General features: G+C 38.8%; 1 protein-coding gene across 5 annotated transcripts in view; it reads right to left on the bottom strand.

Annotated features, from left to right (window-relative positions):
• The window catches only part of Ctnna2 (catenin alpha 2), a 994,060-nt gene that overhangs the window by 700,445 nt on the left and 276,339 nt on the right, over window positions 1-17,276 (bottom strand). The window lies entirely within an intron of this gene.

The raw sequence follows: 17,276 nt of genomic DNA, 5'->3' as shown, positions 1-17,276 counted from the left end.
TGAGTTTAGTGCCTGTGGATGCCTGAAGAGGGGTTTGGATTCCCTGGAACAGAAGTTATAGATGGGTATTAACTACCTGATGGAGATGGTGAGAACTGGGCCCTCTGCAAAAGGAGAATATGCTCTTGAACACTGAGCCACCTTTCTAACTTTCTATGTTTGCTTTTGAATTTATAAAAGCACAAAAGAAACAGCAACAACAAACAGCTGAAACACGGATATAAGGCATGGATGAGTAAAATACACAAGTCCTTACTAGATAGTTTTAAATCACCAGGTGAGACCTGGTCAAGGATTATAAATTAGTCGTAAGCACCCCAATGCAATGTTCTTTTTCACAGAGGAGAAACTACGTTTGTGGTCTCATGTCTCTTATCCTGATATAAGTTCAACCTATGGAAGCCATTGCACAAAGGTCCTTGTTAAATTGATAGACTCCTGGAAGATGGCCAAGAAATTGCACAGATGAATTAATCTTGAAAAGCAACAATGCTGTCTACGTGGGAACTACCAAAGTCTCAACCCTCTGGCAGAAGTGATTTCTTTACACTTCAGGGCCTCTCCCCTTTAAGTGTGACTTTCAATTCTTTCAGACATTTACACCTAGATCTCACGTTTAGCTTTCATCAGAGGATGAGAGGATGTCAAATTGCTTTCTGCACAGTAATTTACTGATGCCCTCAATTCTCTGTTATGGCCCGCCACCTATTATTATTGTGTCTAATGCCTGTCAGAATAGAAAACCTTCCCACATGCACACAGAAGGTACTCACATACTTAATCCAAATGGTTGTAGCTTGAGAATCAACTTGGGGGATACTACCCTCTTATATAAGACAAAATGTGCTAGCCAGAAGATAACAGTAATGGCCATTCTTCTTTACTCAGTGTATGACAAAGGGATAAAGTTAATTGATGAAATGGCAATGGGTATGCTAGAAATCTAAAAATATTTGGGACAATGTTCTTAAAGAAAGTCAGACTCTTGTATAAAATATGCATAGATAGAACTTCTCTATCACGACATTATTTTTCCATACAAAAAGGTCTCAAACAAGTTTCTGAGTGGAGAGGAAATAGATTTGATTTGGTGAATTCTTGAATGATTTTGCCACAGTTTGATTTGGGGAAAAACTTACTCTTTCTCTTTTCATCATATTCCATGCTAGTCAAATTTTTCATTGTTGTAGCAAAACACTCTAAAAACTTAAGGGCATAAAGATTTGTTTTGACTTGGGCGAAGGGATGTCAGAGAAATAAACTCACATTATGGAAGTTAGGCAGCAGAGAGCAAGAATGTTTACATTTCAGGATTCTCTGCTTTGGCCCTTTTATTCACTGAGTCAACATATTGGATAATGCCACTCATATTAAAGACTGGTCTTCTCCATAAGATAACTCTCTCTGGAAATGCTCTTTAAGATGCACCCAGAATTATGCTTTATGAAATCTCGTCGGTGTGGCTTCATTCTGTCAAGTTGACAAAACCAGAGGATGGATAGATAATTTTGGGTTTGGAGGTCTTGTTAGTCCATCATAAAGACTAGAGTCAGATGGTTCCTAGCAGCCATGTTGGGCAACTCACAGATGCCCATAATTCAAGCTCCAGAAGATTTGATGCTCTTTTCCAGCCTCTTTGGGCATCTGTATTCTTGTGCATGTCTGTTCATGCAAACACAGACACACATACAAGCATACATGTACACTCACACATACACATGCACACATAAATAAATTCTTATAAAACAAACAAAAACAAATTAGTCATCATACTGCCCTCTTCTCACTGGTTGGACAGCAATTCTCTACTGAATCCCATTTCTTGCAGCAGCTACTCTCCAAGGTTCTTCATTCACATGTTGCAAGGACAGAATTAATTCACAAGGGCATAAACCTGTCCTATCCCTAGGAGTATGCACCTGTTTGTTGTAAAAAACATAAACTTTTCATAGCCCCCCGGAAGTATGAAATCATCAGCTACCACAGGTAGTGAGACTATGCTTGGATCCTTTCATACCACCCACGAAAATATTGCCAACTAACCTACCCCCTCTGAAGCCACATCTTGATCACAACAGAAAAATGTACTCATTTGTCAAGAAAATCACACTTTTGTTATGGTGCATAATCTCAGAAATCACAATCCCAGATGATACCTGTCAATATATTTTAAAACCTGAATTTGTTTTTTTTTTGTGGGCATGGGTAGGGGGCTCGATTATATTTAATGATGCACACTGAATTTTCAGAAATTGCTGGCCAGTCTCTCAGGGGTGGAATCCTTGCTTGGCATGGGCCAGACTATGTGTTGAATACTTAGTGACTCACCCCCTTACACCTATACACCCCTAATCATCTCACTGAGCAGGCAGGAAAGGGGAAACATCCACAATCATGGAAACAGAGCAAGAAAACCTAGCACAGCTGTATGCTGAGGCGCCGAACTAGAGAGTTAGCTAACTTACTTTTCACCAGTTCCTCCACAGAGTGCTTAAATTTCTATCTCCAAGTAATTCATCTATGGGCTCTCATGTATCACTTTGAAGGTTTTCTGTGCCTAGAATAAAGTCTTAAGATAAGGCTTTTTAAAAAAAATCCCTATAATTTATTTTTGACCCCTTTCTCTTGACAGTGCTATTGAAATCTAGTGGATGGAAGGAGAGTCCACTCTTCACCCCTTCTTCCAGAAAACGCTTCATGAAGTAGTTCATTCAGGAACAAATTCATATCATTTACAGCCCTTGAATTTCAAAAGAGTCATCTTTAGAGTGTGAAGCTCAATATATATAGTCATGAGTGAGAGTAGGCTTAGTTTGTTCTTCCCAAAATATTAATCTTTAACCTCAAACAGCTGCCTAATAAACACATGACCTTATTGCTCACATAAGAATTTTGTTTTGTTCATTTAGTGGCTTGATCTGGGTGGAATATCTGTTGGTAGTATTAAAGAGCCAGTATAATGTAGACATTATAAAGGTCTCCAGGGTCCCTGGTCTATGCTCTAGAGCACAACTGTCACTTGTCAGATACTGTGACCATGGACAAACTGCTTAACCTCCATGTGCTGTTTCCATTAGTGAAACGGATAATCACAGGCCTGTCTCTAGGATTAGTGAGTCTAGATTTGTTATTCTCATTCCTTCCTTGGATACACAGAAAAGATGCAGAAAGGTTATTATTATTTACACAAAATGCTGATAAATGTAAGTAGGATACGTGAGGCACCGGTTTAAGGAAGAGTTTTTAGTTTCTAAGGCTAGTTGTGTGTATATTCTCTTCCTATAAAATCCGGGTACATTCTGCTGCTCAGTAAGGGATGCATTGCAGGCGAACAGAAGGTTATTTTACTTGTGTGTAAATGGCAATTAGATCAGAGCCACTGAAATATGCAGTTCTTTCTTAGTAACTTGGAAACAGTTGTTAGACATGGTCCCCTCAAAGTGACTCTGCTCTGGCTTAACTGTACAGCCACCCTCCAGGGAAGGCAGAGCACGGCTTTGGAAGGAGCCGACAACTGATGGGAACAGCAAAACCAGGCAAGTACTCTCCCCTAACTTTTTCAAAGTCATAGAAACAAGGATATTATAATTTTTTATAAAGTATTCTTTCTTCAAAAGGCTCCTGTGTTTGGTTTGGTCCTTAACCTAATGAGCTCAGTTTGGGAAACTATTGGATCATGACGATAAAGACATAATAAATGCATTCACACATTGATGAGTTCATAATTGTATACACTGTGGAAGGTGGGGGCTGATTGGTTGATGGGTGTGTTTCCTTGATGGGTTCATCTTGTCCCTGGCCCGCCCACCTCCCTTTCCTCCCGTTCCTCCCCTCCCTCCCTCTCTTCCTCCCTCCTTCTATCCCTCCCTTCCTCCTTTTTTCATCTAGTCATTTTCTTTTTTCTGTCCTTTATTCCACACAGTTTTCCCTCTAGTTCTTTCTGTGTTCTTCCTGGACATGTTAAAGTAAAGAAGCTCTTCTATCACATGCTCCTGGCTTCCTAATGTTCTCTCACACACCAAGCAAGGGAGACAGGCGAGGTCAGAGTAAAACCATGACTTCCTCCGCTCCCACAAAATTCCTTCTTTCTTAAGTTGATTTTCTCAGGTATTTTGTCACAGTGACAGAAAGAGATCAGCAGAAGCATACACCTAAGAAATGGCTAGCAAAGAGGTACTGTATTCCAGTTAGGTAAATATTTCATGAAAAGAAAAATAGGGAATAGACGGATAAGAAAGCAAATATCTGTATTGGTTTAGGTGCCTTAAGAAGTTTGGTTGAAACCTTCTTTGGAGGGTGGAGGATTTCTATGTTCAGAAAAGAAATATGCAATGAAAAATCCCAGGACCTGTAAGGATTTGGAATGGAAAGACCCCGGATATTGAATTTCAAGAGGGGGGACTCAAGGTTTATTTGGGGTGCCTCTATTGAGCTGTTTCTAACAAAGCTGGGGCTGTCATCACTTTGAAAAACTTTAGCTGTTTAGGTTAGAAGAATAAGGTGTTATTTCTAACAGCACAGCTTTAAGTAAAGACAGAATTTATAAGGAGAGGGGCCGGCAGATGATCTGGAAGAGTGCTGGGACAAGAATCAGTTCTGAGTAGAGTGGACATGATATGAGCCACTGGAGTCCCAGCAGTCCAGAAGCTATGAAGACTAATCCATCTGACCACCACATGGAGTAGAAGTCTCAGCCCTTGGAATTTTTCGTTTTGGATATTTTGTTTTCTGTTTTTATCCACAAGGATTCTTATTTTTCATTCTGTTCTTTCATTCTCTACAGAGTCATTATTTCAGTGTGTCCTAGAAATGCAGATAGAAGCAAGTATGCCGTCTTCATGAGCCTTGTGTTTTAGCAGGGATGCTTTAAACAGTAGCTGCTATCTCAGCTTCACTTCTCAGATCTCAGACTGAGCATCCCAGGATTCATAGCAGAGGTGCTGATAGATTCTAAATGTACACATGATGTGAAGGGACTTTTATCTCAGCTGAGGTGAATTCACATATATAAAATTTACCATTTTAAATAAAAAATTAGCGGCTAGAGGGATTGCTCAGTGGTTAAGAATGTGTGCTGCTATTGCTGAGGACCCCAGTTTAGATTCGAGCATCAATGTTGGGAAGCTCACAACTACCTGTAACACGCTAGCTCCTTCATTCTCCTCTGGCTTCTGGTAACACTGCACGCACATGCCAAACCCATATATGGACATGTATATATATACACATATATATGTATATACATACACACACACACACACACACATATATATATATATATATATATAATTAAGATTAAAAATACAAACGCTTTCAAGTAAACAATTCAAGAAGGGCATTTTGCATATGCACAAAGTCATGTAACCCATATATGTGTATGCATGTATGGACATATATATGTTCATAATTCTAAAAGGAAATTGAAGAGTCATTTGCAATTGTATATACTTTTAAGGCTTTCCATGCCTAACATCCCCTGACAAACCTCACCCAGCATATTTTCCCTACAGATTCTGTACATCTCATATAAAAGGAATCATAATACATTCCCTTTTGTATCTAGCTACGTTAACATTGCTTAAGTAACTCCTATGGCAAGCTACCACTTTACAAGTCACCAGAGATTTCAAGTGCACAGATAAACACACCCACACCCACACACACTACAGAGTGCCTGAAAGAACATGCTTATTTTGCACTGGAAATACAAACACATATCTGATCTCAAGCAGAAATAAAATAATGCACTTTTGAACTTGGCCATCAACATGAAGAAATAGTTAGAAAAACAACTCATTATGGAAAAATAGAGAGAAAACTATCCCTTTTTGGATATGAAGAGCAGAAAAAGCTTATGCATACAAACCTCTGGGAGGATTGGGCAGAGCTTGGGGGAATGGGATAATTGAGATGGAGGAAGGGTGAATATGGGAGCAGTGAAGAAGAAGGGAGCCATTTTAGGGTTGGCTAGAGTCTTGGCTCTAGAGGGGTTCCCAGGTGTCCAAGGAGATGCCCCTAGTTCCATGGGCAGCAGAGGAGAGGGTGCCTGAACTGGCCTTATCCTATAGCCACACTGATGAATATCTTGCATATCACCATAGAACCTTCATCCGCAATGGATGGAGATAGAGACAGAGACCCACATTGGAGCACTGGACTGAGCTCCCAAGGTCCAAATGAGGAGCAGAAGGAGCGAGAACATGAACAAAGAAGTCAGGACCATGTGGGGTACACCCACCCACTGAGACAGTAGGGCTGATCTAATAGGAGCTCACCAAGGCTAGCTGGACTGGGTCTGATGGAGCATGTGATCAAACTGGACTCTCTGAATGTGGCTGAAAATGAGGGCTGACTGAGAAGCCAAGGACAATGGCACTGAGTTTTGATTCTAATGCAAGGACTGGCTTTGTGGGAGCCTAGTCTGTTTGCATGCTCACTTTCCTGGACCTGGATGGAAGTGGGAGGACCTTGGACTTCCCACAGGGCAGGAAACCCTGACTGCTCTTAGGACTGGAGAGGGAGGGGGAGGGGGAAGAGTGGGAGGGAAATGGGAGGAAGGGAGGGGGTGGAAATTTTTAATAAATAAATAAATAGTAAAACTATATATGTAGCTGGGGAAATGGCCCAGTGGTTATGAGCACTGGCTGCTTCTCCAGAGGACCCAGGTTCCTAGCGCTCACACAGTAGCTCACAGCCATATGTTACTCCAGTTCCAGGGGATCCAGTGTTCTCTTCTGGCCTATGAGGGCAATGAATGCACATGGTTCATAGACATACAAGCAGACAAAAGAACCATACACAAAAAATAAAATGATCTGTGCAAATAGTCCTATAATATAGTGCACTAATTAATTTCTTTTTAGATGCTTAGACATTAGTATTTCAGTTGTCAATTATTATTCAATTGAAGCAGACCGTGTATTAGGATCACCTACCATAATGGTTCTTGATACTGCAAAAAGGATCTCTTAAGATGATAAAGTCATCTTCAATAAGTCAAATCCATGTAATAAGGTAAAAATTAGAGAAAGCATTTTAAACTTTTCAACTAATCTTGAAAGAATTCTGGCTCATAATTCCATGAAGTTTCCCCAAGGAATTTCTGACTTTCAGAATTTTATAGCTTAGAGCATTACACACTGAACCTTACACAACCTGGCAGAAAAGGTTTTCATTTGAATCCAGAGTCATAAGCCTGAGCTCCCTCCAGCAGATGCCCTCTCGTAATGCGTGTGCAAGAGTGTGGTTGTCATTTATGTACCATAAATAACGAACAGATTGACAAGAACAATGATGTCTCGGAGAGTGATGTGCACAGACAGAAAAGTCCTCATCATTAAGAGTGCTTCGGGGTGTCACTCAAGCACCAGGATTTTATTCAACCAGTTTCTGAAAATTATTATTTTAATGCAATTTTATTTACAGTTGGTTGTTTCTTAGCATTTACTATAATCTGTTAAGGTAAGATGTTGACATCTCGCCCACATGTTGGATAGGTTAGGTTGTGCCACTTATTTTGATTAGACAGGCTGGGAAAGGGGATTCCTTAGTTGTCATGTAGAATTCAAGCATTTGATTCTGACTTTTTCTGAACCCGATCAGCCATGAAAAAAGGAGAGATAGGATTGGTGGGAGTGGAGGGAGGTGAGTGATGATGTGGCGTGAACAGCAGAGTTTTGCACTAGATCTGACTGTACAAAGTCTACATTTATTGAGCCGAAGCAATGGCCTAGAGCAATCATTAGGACCTGAGTTTGGATTCAAGCAATCCTATAACAAGCCCATGGAGCAGAGATGGGGGATATCTGGAGCCTGCTGACTCCCAGCCTGGCTAAAACGCCATTAGTTCCAGGATCAGAGTGAGACGCTGACTCAGAGGAATAAAGTAGAGTATGGAAGAGGAGGACATCCGCCAACTGACCTTCATATGAGCACCCCTGTACACACAATTGCTACCATTTGTACATTTGCTCAATATCTTGAATAGTTATATATCTTCATTGAAAGAAATATCTGAGTTTTCTCAAATCAATTCTTTAAAAGGATGTTGTGGAACAAACCATATTTTCCTTGCTAAGCCAGAGTCCACACCTGTTTCAGTCACTTGAGTGAAATGTTTTTGATGGCAGTTGAAAGGAAAAGCAAGGTAAATAATTTGTTTTCTCTACAGTTGGCTAAAAGGAGTAAGTGTTATCTTTGTTAGATAAGGAATTTATTTTTCCCTCTCTGCTATAACTATACTTAAGCAGTCATGTGGAAAATACTAAGCATACTTCAAATTCTGCGAGTTTCAGCTGCCCTGTGAAAAATGAGGTATCTGTACCCATGCTGTCCTGTGGCGTCATGCAGACTAAATGAAATCAATATGGAGATGCCGACCCCTGGCAGAAGGCTAGAGCAACCTAGTAGATGTAAAAAGACAGAAGGTGAGAGGCATCAAGAGGTGGATTTCTAAGATCAATCAGTGGGCCATTCAGGTATTGTGCACATCATTAGTGTGGGGAGCACGTGGCCCTCTATTTGCTAGTCTTGAGAACACTCAAAGCCTTTTCATCTGGTTTGATGTTAAATTGTATTGCATTCAAAGGCAATCCCCACTTTCTGGAGGCACCACTAGTAACAAAGAATTCAGCAGCAGGTAGAACTCTAGACACATACAGAAATAGAAACATGGCTAGACATCAGTCAGGAAAAGACCTGCTACCCATATGTGGGATCAGGTCTCCAAAGGTTCACCTGGCAGGGGTTTGCCTATGCTTTCTAATATAATTTAGGTCATTTCTATTGATTTATTCTTCTTTCTATTTTTTTTTTTCTTCTGGGCAAGGTTTTATGTATCCCAGACTGCTCTCAAAGTTACTACACATCCATCGCTGTCTTTGAACACTCGGTCCTCCTGTGTCTAGCTCCTGAATGTTACTATGTGCCTCCACGTCCAGCCGATTAGGTCACTTCTATGACAATGGTAAGATGAATTTAGCATTGACTCTGTTGCAAAAGAAATGGTTATTTTTGTGTAGATGAATATTTAGTTTGTCATTTAGTTGTGCTGGTGAGAATAGCACATACCTCCCTGGCCTTTGTTAAAGTCATGATCATTTCTTTAAAAAAAAAGGTTGGGCTCTTCCCAGTGTATATAAAAACACTTCCTAAGGTAACAGTGGGAAAGGCAATTGTTGTTATAGAAGTATGTCAGCAGTATGACTGATAGTGGCTATCTGAAATGAAGAATAAGGATAATCTCCAATCCACATATAAACAGATGCTAACAGAACCCCCCCCCCTTACATTTACAAGTGCAATGCTACCATGTAAACCAGTACCTTAATACTTAGGGAACAGTTTATTTTCAGATGTCATTTGATCACTGCCAGGTAAATAGGTCCATATATTTTGGATCCCATGAGAAATAAGACAGCAAACTGGTTATGGGTTCCCATAAGCATTTATATGATCCTCAGTCACATTTTTTCAAAGAGGGTTCCTCCTCCAGTTAGCCACTCTCGGAAATTCCTATAGAGCACACGTGTTCTCTACTGTTGGGCTTCATATGGCATTTTATGGCAAAGCAAAACTTAAATTTCTAGTTACTAATCAATTAGTATTCATTAAATATACAATATAATATTTATGGGAAGGGGAAAAAGTGACAGTTGTGATTTAGATTACAAAAAATAGATGAGAGATTCATCTGTTATCCCATTTATGTATGTCTTTCCAAAATTAATATGTTGAAACTCAACCCCCAACGTGATAGTATTTAGAGGTAGTGAGTGCCCTTGGAGAGTTTTGATCATGACTGCTAAGATGAGAAGCACTTCTAAAGTAGGTGCACAGTTGGGAAACACAGATATGAGAACTGGACTCTCATTTACTAAGTGTCCTAGCATCTTTATTTGTGATATTTTGCTGTCTCTAGAATACACACATGAACACTGTAAGAAGATTGTTACTCTTTCGATGGTTGTAGAGTTGCTTTTCATGATAGTCACAGACTAAGAGCTTAGAGTTTCTTTCTTTCTCTAGTTTCAAGGTCTGAGCCATTCAGTTATACCCTTTGAGGTCCCTCATCCAGCTAAATTAAAAGGTTTTCCGATTGGCTATGAGATAGCCCTTTCTAATATCTTCAAAAGAAAGCACATGAGTAGATATGAGACTAGCTTAAGAGAATGCTTTGCCAGCCTAATCTCCAATCTTTGCACTGCTCTGAAACCCTTCTCACTGCAATTAGAAACCCACTCTTGCTTATTAGCAGTGGCTCAGCTCTTAGGCTGGCACAGGGCACTGCAAGGGTAAGGACTGAGCTAATCAAAGACAGGTACCATGAACCGGTTGTCCATATACCAAGGTGTGTCTAGGTTAGTTACTAGCACATGGTAGAAGATTGGATAATTCTAATCTCACATCGAACACTACATTGTACTGTTCAAGGTATCTATGATTTTCTTGAAAACACATATACACATGCTCTCACACACATATATACAGATGTGGTCTATTACCTTTAATATGATTTATCCTGAGATTTGCAAGAAAACTTATTTTCCTATTCCACTCTTTGTCCTACAGTCATGAGCCTTATATCCATGATTTTAATACACACACAAAAAAAAAAAATAAAAGAAAAGAAAAAGAAAAAAACAAATCCTCTAAATTCTACTGAGGAGCAGTGGTGGTGTTTTCCATTTCTAAAGAGTCTCCTCATATTTGAGACCATGGTGACGAGGTAAAGGTCACAGTATCACGCAGTGATTACTGAACTGGGAGTTCTGCAAATACACACTTGTCCTTTAGTACCCAGCAGGCTGTAATTCACCCCCTGGGTGGAAGGAACGACTTATACTGCACAGAGTTCAAAGCCAAGTCCTTGCTTATCGCTTCAGTCAAACAATTTCATTTCTATCAGTTGGTGGTTGTACTTCAGATTTTATGGATCCAACGGGTCTAGTGAAATTTTATGACCCTGCAACACAACAAGAAGAATAAAGCTCCAGGAAAAAAAAATCAATATAATGTTTAAGGTCTTTGTTACCTTTATAACCTCCAGTGTTCGTTTACATATAAACAAATAAATCAGCCTTTTAACATAAGGTACAGTCCACAGTGCCTGCTCAATATTGGGAGCTAAGTTCCATCATAAAAACTATCAGGAAGAGCCTAATGGCTTTGCTACCTGAACAAGCACAGTTAGAGAAGAATCAATTGCAGAAGGAGGGTGTTATTTGTACGTGGGTGCTTTATCCTAGTTAGCACATAGTAACCAGCTCTTACCAAAGAATAATAGCAGCTTTAAAAGAATTAGAGGACATCATAAATGGTATGGTGTTTCCTTGCCATTGAGAACATGTTCCAATTAGATTAAACACTCCCAAATCTCAAGTTTCTAACTTTATTCTGGCCACTTTCTTGCATGGAAGACACTCATTGCAACTAAATAGTAGAGTCAGCAAGATTCTGAGGCAATCTTTCCCCTAACCTTCAAGAGAATGTCTTTTTCCTGTGTCAGATTCTTGGAAATATGACCTAAGTATATTTTCTCTGGTGTATTTTTAAAAGTATCTATAAAGATGCTAAGTATTAGAATAAAACAAAAATTAAATTCTCTCACTCATCTGAATGATAAATATCACTTTGCTTATAAACTGTCTCTGGCCTGGCATTCTCTAAGGATTGGTAATCCAAACTCAGAACCTTTTAAACATGAATTATCATCAGGGAGCCAATTTGAATATTCTACATTAAATTAAATTGAATAAGAACCTGGTTTGGGGAAACAGCTCACCTACTTACTAGGAAGAGAACTTTATAGCTCACCATATAACACAGTAAGTACTGCACAGCAACTAAGAGGAATTATTGGATACGGATCCCAGTCCAACCAAATGCTGAGCAGAAAATATGAGACCTTCCCAGAAAAGACAAAATATGACCCATTGTAAAGGCCAAATAATACTATTCTGCTTGGATAAACGACTTAGAAAAGGCTACAGGACTTCCCCACCAACCCTTGCCCAAAGTACTGAAGCCCAGCAAACTCAAGGTTTAACCTAATTATACTGTTAGCAAGGCATCTAACAGGGCACAAAAGGCCATTTATGAATAAAGACATTTCTGAAGGTTCAAAAGGTCATCTGTCTCAGGAGTTGCACACCCACACAGCCAGCCAAGGCACAAAAGTGGCATATGAAAAGTCTCCTTCACACAGCACTTCTAGGACAGTGTTCTGCCTCTTCTTCATGAAGATGATCAGGCCAGGGAATGACACTGGAACAAGTCTGGGATTGACACTTTACTTTTTGTTACTGTTGTTAGGAGTAGTGTTAGTGTTACTCATTATTTTGAGAAAAAGTCTCATGACTCATGTAGCTCAGGCTAGAGTCACATGTATTGCATACTAAAGATAACTTCAAACTCCTGAGGCCTGCCTGAACCTCACATATGCTGGGATTATAAGGTCATATACCAAGGCTGGTTCAGAGTTTAACTTTAAAAATTTCTCTGTGTCTTCTAACTTTGTTATTAGCCTATTTCATCATCAAGGCTTTTTGTTGTTGATATCATTTCTCAAGTTGTAGATTGGGAAGTTGACAAATTTGATTAAGAATGTGTTTCATCAAAATTAAAAATTTATAAGTCTATGCCTACCATCTTGGTGAGGCACAGAAAATAACAGGCAAAGAGGTGGTGTAACTGGGTGTGCTTAACAATGATGTCACTGGCTGAAGAGATAGCCAGGGCACAACTTCGAAGAATGCATTGCAATTGAATATTAGCATTGCCAATATACTTTAATTTTAAAGACTAATATTAATTTAAATTATGCATACTTAGGAATGGGGGTATGTGTACATGAGTGTAGGTTCCAGTGGAGGACACAATGGGGTGTCAGGTTGCCCCAGAGCTAGAGTTACAGGCTGTTCTTAGGTATCTGAGGATGGTGGTGGAAACTGAGCTCTGTAAGAGCAGTCTATGTGCTTAATGTTGAACCATGTCTGTAGCTCTTCGAAACTACTTTTCTTTAAGAATGCATTCAACGTTTTTCATTATGAAACCTCAGCGCTAATGAAGTTTATGTTCTCTAAGTTCCTAGTTGTTAGGATTTAGCCTTTCCTTTCTCTTTAGCCCAAACCTCCAAAGGAACGTATGCTTTGTGTTATACACAGGCTTAGTTCCTAAACATTGCATGAAAGCACCCTCTCCACTTAATCCATGCTCCTGTCAGTTTTCAATACATAATTATAGGAATAATGTCTTTAAGCATAAAAATCAGCCTACAGCATTGTAAGATTGCTCATAAAAATAATAGCATGCACTGAGAAGTATTCCGCTAGCAGCAAAATAGTATGAGATCAAAATGCAAATTATAAAATAGGAATGGAAACCAACTGCACAGGTAAAGGTAAGAGTAACACAACAAGCCAGCTTTTCTGGAGTCTCAGTGTCTTCATCATATGAGAGCTGAAAGAGTAGCGATAGAAGGAGCAGGCAAGCTCTTACTTTATCCTGGATACAGGTTGAAACCATAATGCCTCTTTCTTTAAACTCTTTTTATAACCCTCAAATGTAGGCAGCAATTTAAGTGTAATTAGGCATTACATATAATTTACTAACTGATAAACTTGTAAGAAGGGTGTCCCTTTGTCAGCTCCCCATCAGTGCTCTGACATATGGTCAACATCTCAAGATGTCTGCTCTGGCAAGATATGGCAGGACTAGAACACTCATTGGCTCCAAGCAAAGGTCAGATGATTCCTGTAGAAGTAGACCTTGCATACAGACACACAGTGGACCTCCAGAAATGATTGCAGACACAGTTTGAGGGACTGAAGGTTCATTGAATATATGAGGGACAGAGGCATTTCATTTGTTCCTGTTATCACTGGCTTTTCTCTTTTGTCATCGTGGAACCAAGGTGCCAGAAAGCACATAGGACTTGACATTGAAAAACAGGACTAACCCCCTTCTCCCTTTCCAGTTCTTTCGCAAAACACCACAAAAATATTAATAAAACTTAGTTGTTCTGGCTACTTCCAGTTTCTAAAATTTAAAGCGTTAAGCTACATTAAAGCTGAAGTGTCCATAGATCCAGTGGTAAAGGGAAGATGACAAAAATAGAGAGCACGGATTAGACAGTGTGACAAGATTTCAACATACGATTTCATAAATGTTTAGTATTTAGTACTGACCAATGCATCACAAACTCAAATACTGTGATATATCTCAAAGCATAGATACTTTAAACAGACATGTTAAGATTGAAGATAATGTCTGATTTTGATTAAAATTAATACAGATTTGAGTCAGCTTTCATACAAACAACCAAGCATCATTTTAATTTTTGCTTCTTTAAAATAGAATGACATTTCTTCTGAAGTCAGTATGAGGAACTGACTTCAAATTTGAGAACAAATCTGAAACTAGAGATTTCAGGTTAAATTTATCAAAAATCCTCATGCTCTGGACTGCCTCATAAATCATGCATGTTCCTTGCATAACAATGAAAGTTTATAGAGAAGACTCACACATTCAATCAACACAAGCTGTTTGAAAATCAGTGTCTACCGTGTATGGTTGCATGATCAATGCAAGACTTAATTGTCAGACTGACACTCGGGACTGGAAATTTCTGGGACCAGTATGCAGAGTATAGTTGATCACCCAGAGTTTATCCTCTTGGCCCATTTGTACTGACTCCAGGTCTTCACATTTTAATTAAACATGAAGGCTCATAATTGGCCTAATTGTCTGAATGTAGTGTTTGAAAAATTTTAAATAATTGTGAGTCAGAATATTCTGAAATCACTGGAAGTCCTTAAAGTGCTCTAATTCTCTCTTTGGATTACCTGGAACGGTACTAGAACGATGATTTTAAAAGACAGAGAGAATAAAGACCATGGTCTATTTTGTCTTACTCTTATTCTATCATCCCCACATAAACCTGTAACCCCATGCATTTATTCTTCAGAGATCCCATGCATATGATATGCATGATGCTGCTGACTCTGGATAACACGCAAGGCACTCTGCAAACACCTGTGTAAGTTAGGTAAATGTTAATATATTTCATTGAGAACAGGGCACCTTGCATGACTAACTTACTCAGTACCATTATCTGGAGTAGCCATCTGTCATACTAATCCCCTCTGTGTTCAACAGTCCCCAGCGCCTGCTACCCTATTTTTATTTTGCTGCCCTGCATAAATCTGTTAAGCTCAATATGTTACCACCAATTCTCAGAAATCAAAAGCAATCTGCTGGCTTATAAAACACCGATTACTGAAAATCAAAGGGTATAATATGCTAGCAATTCATGTAGTTGGAAAACAACATTCACAAGAGTGGGGTTGAGTCACAAGCTAACTGAACCCCTTCTACAGGCCTGCTGTAAAATCAGACGCGTTCTATCCTTACACAGTACAGGCTTTGAACCCATTCATGTATTTCATATCTAATAAAAATCTGAACAGTTGGCCTGATTGGATTTTAAGTGATGCAAATTTGAAAATCAAATAGGCAAACTCCCTTTAGACTTCATCTATTTAGGTTATAATTGTAAAGAACTACAAATCATATTTACTACACTATGAATCCCCCAGAGTTTCAGCATGAAATTTACAGGAAGGGACGAATATTTGCAGGTGTGGCTTTCTGTTCATAATGAATATAATTTTTCCTTGCTTGAGGTGTCTTCTCCTGATGGGCCTCATTTTCCTTAACACAAGGAATAAATCATGTTTTCTTTAGCAAAATCTTTATTGATTTGGGAAAATAATGCTGATGCTTCCATATAATGTAAAGTAATATTTTACCTGAGATTAAAAATTTTTTGCCTTATGTAGTAATTATGCAGCAAACATTTGCATTTTACTTACATTTTCAGTCATATAACTATATTGCTTGAAAAGACACCTAGGAATCCACCCTTGGAAATTATTTTTTGTGTGTGGAAGTTTCAAGGAAAAAAATCTTTTTACAGTTGTTTTTAATACAATCAAACTCCTCTAGTCTTCTACAATTGTAGCTATACAATCAAACACAGCCAGTAGCATATGACCATAAATACCACAGGTCAGGATTGGAAAGTCATCGTTGTGAAGTCCCACATGCTTTAACACTATCAAGTATTTTAGATGTTAATCTGCCTACTCCTTCATTTTTAATGAATTCTATTAGCCTGAAATCATAATGAATGAGAACACTAATTCTGAGAGTGAAAACAGCCTCTTGTAAAACACACACACACACACACACACACACACACACACACTAACATTTTCTGCATAAAATAGTCTAAAAGTCTCCTTTTTAATTTGAAATGTTTTTCAAATATGAAATAACTTTATACAATTATAGAAACAATAGACCTTCCCTTGTTGTTCCCTTATCAAATTTAAACAAGGCTGTGAGGAGTCATAATATACTTGCAACTTGCATGATGAAGAGGAGATGCCATTCTCCTGAAGTTGAAATTGCAAAGCAAATATCTCTAATTGTGTGTCTATAACTTCCCTCAAACACTGCTACAATGTAAAGTTGATATGATACTCTTCCCATGGAGATAAATATCTCTGAAGTTCAATGGCTCATATTTACAAGCACCTCAGAAGGGATCATCATATTGACAGGTTAAATGAAGCATGCTAGGCAGCCATCTGATATCTCCTGGAACAAGTAAATGGACCATTTTCAAGACAGAATTTAGCTCTTCATGTCAAGACCTTGGTAACAAGAAGAAGAGCATGGTGCACGTGTGTGTGTGTGTGTGTGTGTGTGTGTGTGTTGTTTAAAGTGCTTATATTGTACTAATTCATTTCATCTTCACAGCTACAAAGTAGGTAGATAGATTCATTATCTCTATTTTATACATGAGTAGATGATGGTCATGCAGTCTATTGCTGGATATTAGCATACATTATCATCCTAATGACATGGTTCTCCTTTGCTTCACACCTTGGTGCAAAAGAAACCAGCAGTCTCATTTCTTGCGGACACTGAGCAACTGCGTCAAAGGGTACACTATAGCATTTTTTTCAACATAGCCTCCTGCTAGGGACAGTGAATTAAATACAGGGTATTCTAATGACCTACCCTTCAAGGAATCTCATGTCCATTCTTTTAAAAAAAACACAAGCAGCCTTCTATTGACTATAGCTGAGATTATAAACATTTTTTTTTTTACCTGTAGTATGTGAATAAGAGAGTCCATGAAGACCCTTGTGAGCCTTCCCTGAAGGTGTTTGGAAATCTGTTATCCCCATTGCTGAATGGTTCCCAAA

The sequence above is a fragment of the Arvicola amphibius genome, chromosome 2 (genome assembly GCF_903992535.2).
Source record: "Arvicola amphibius chromosome 2, mArvAmp1.2, whole genome shotgun sequence".
Lineage (NCBI taxonomy): Eukaryota > Metazoa > Chordata > Mammalia > Rodentia > Cricetidae > Arvicola > Arvicola amphibius.
The sequence above is the reverse complement of the archived record's forward strand: the minus strand, read 5'-3'. Positions and strand labels throughout refer to the sequence as shown.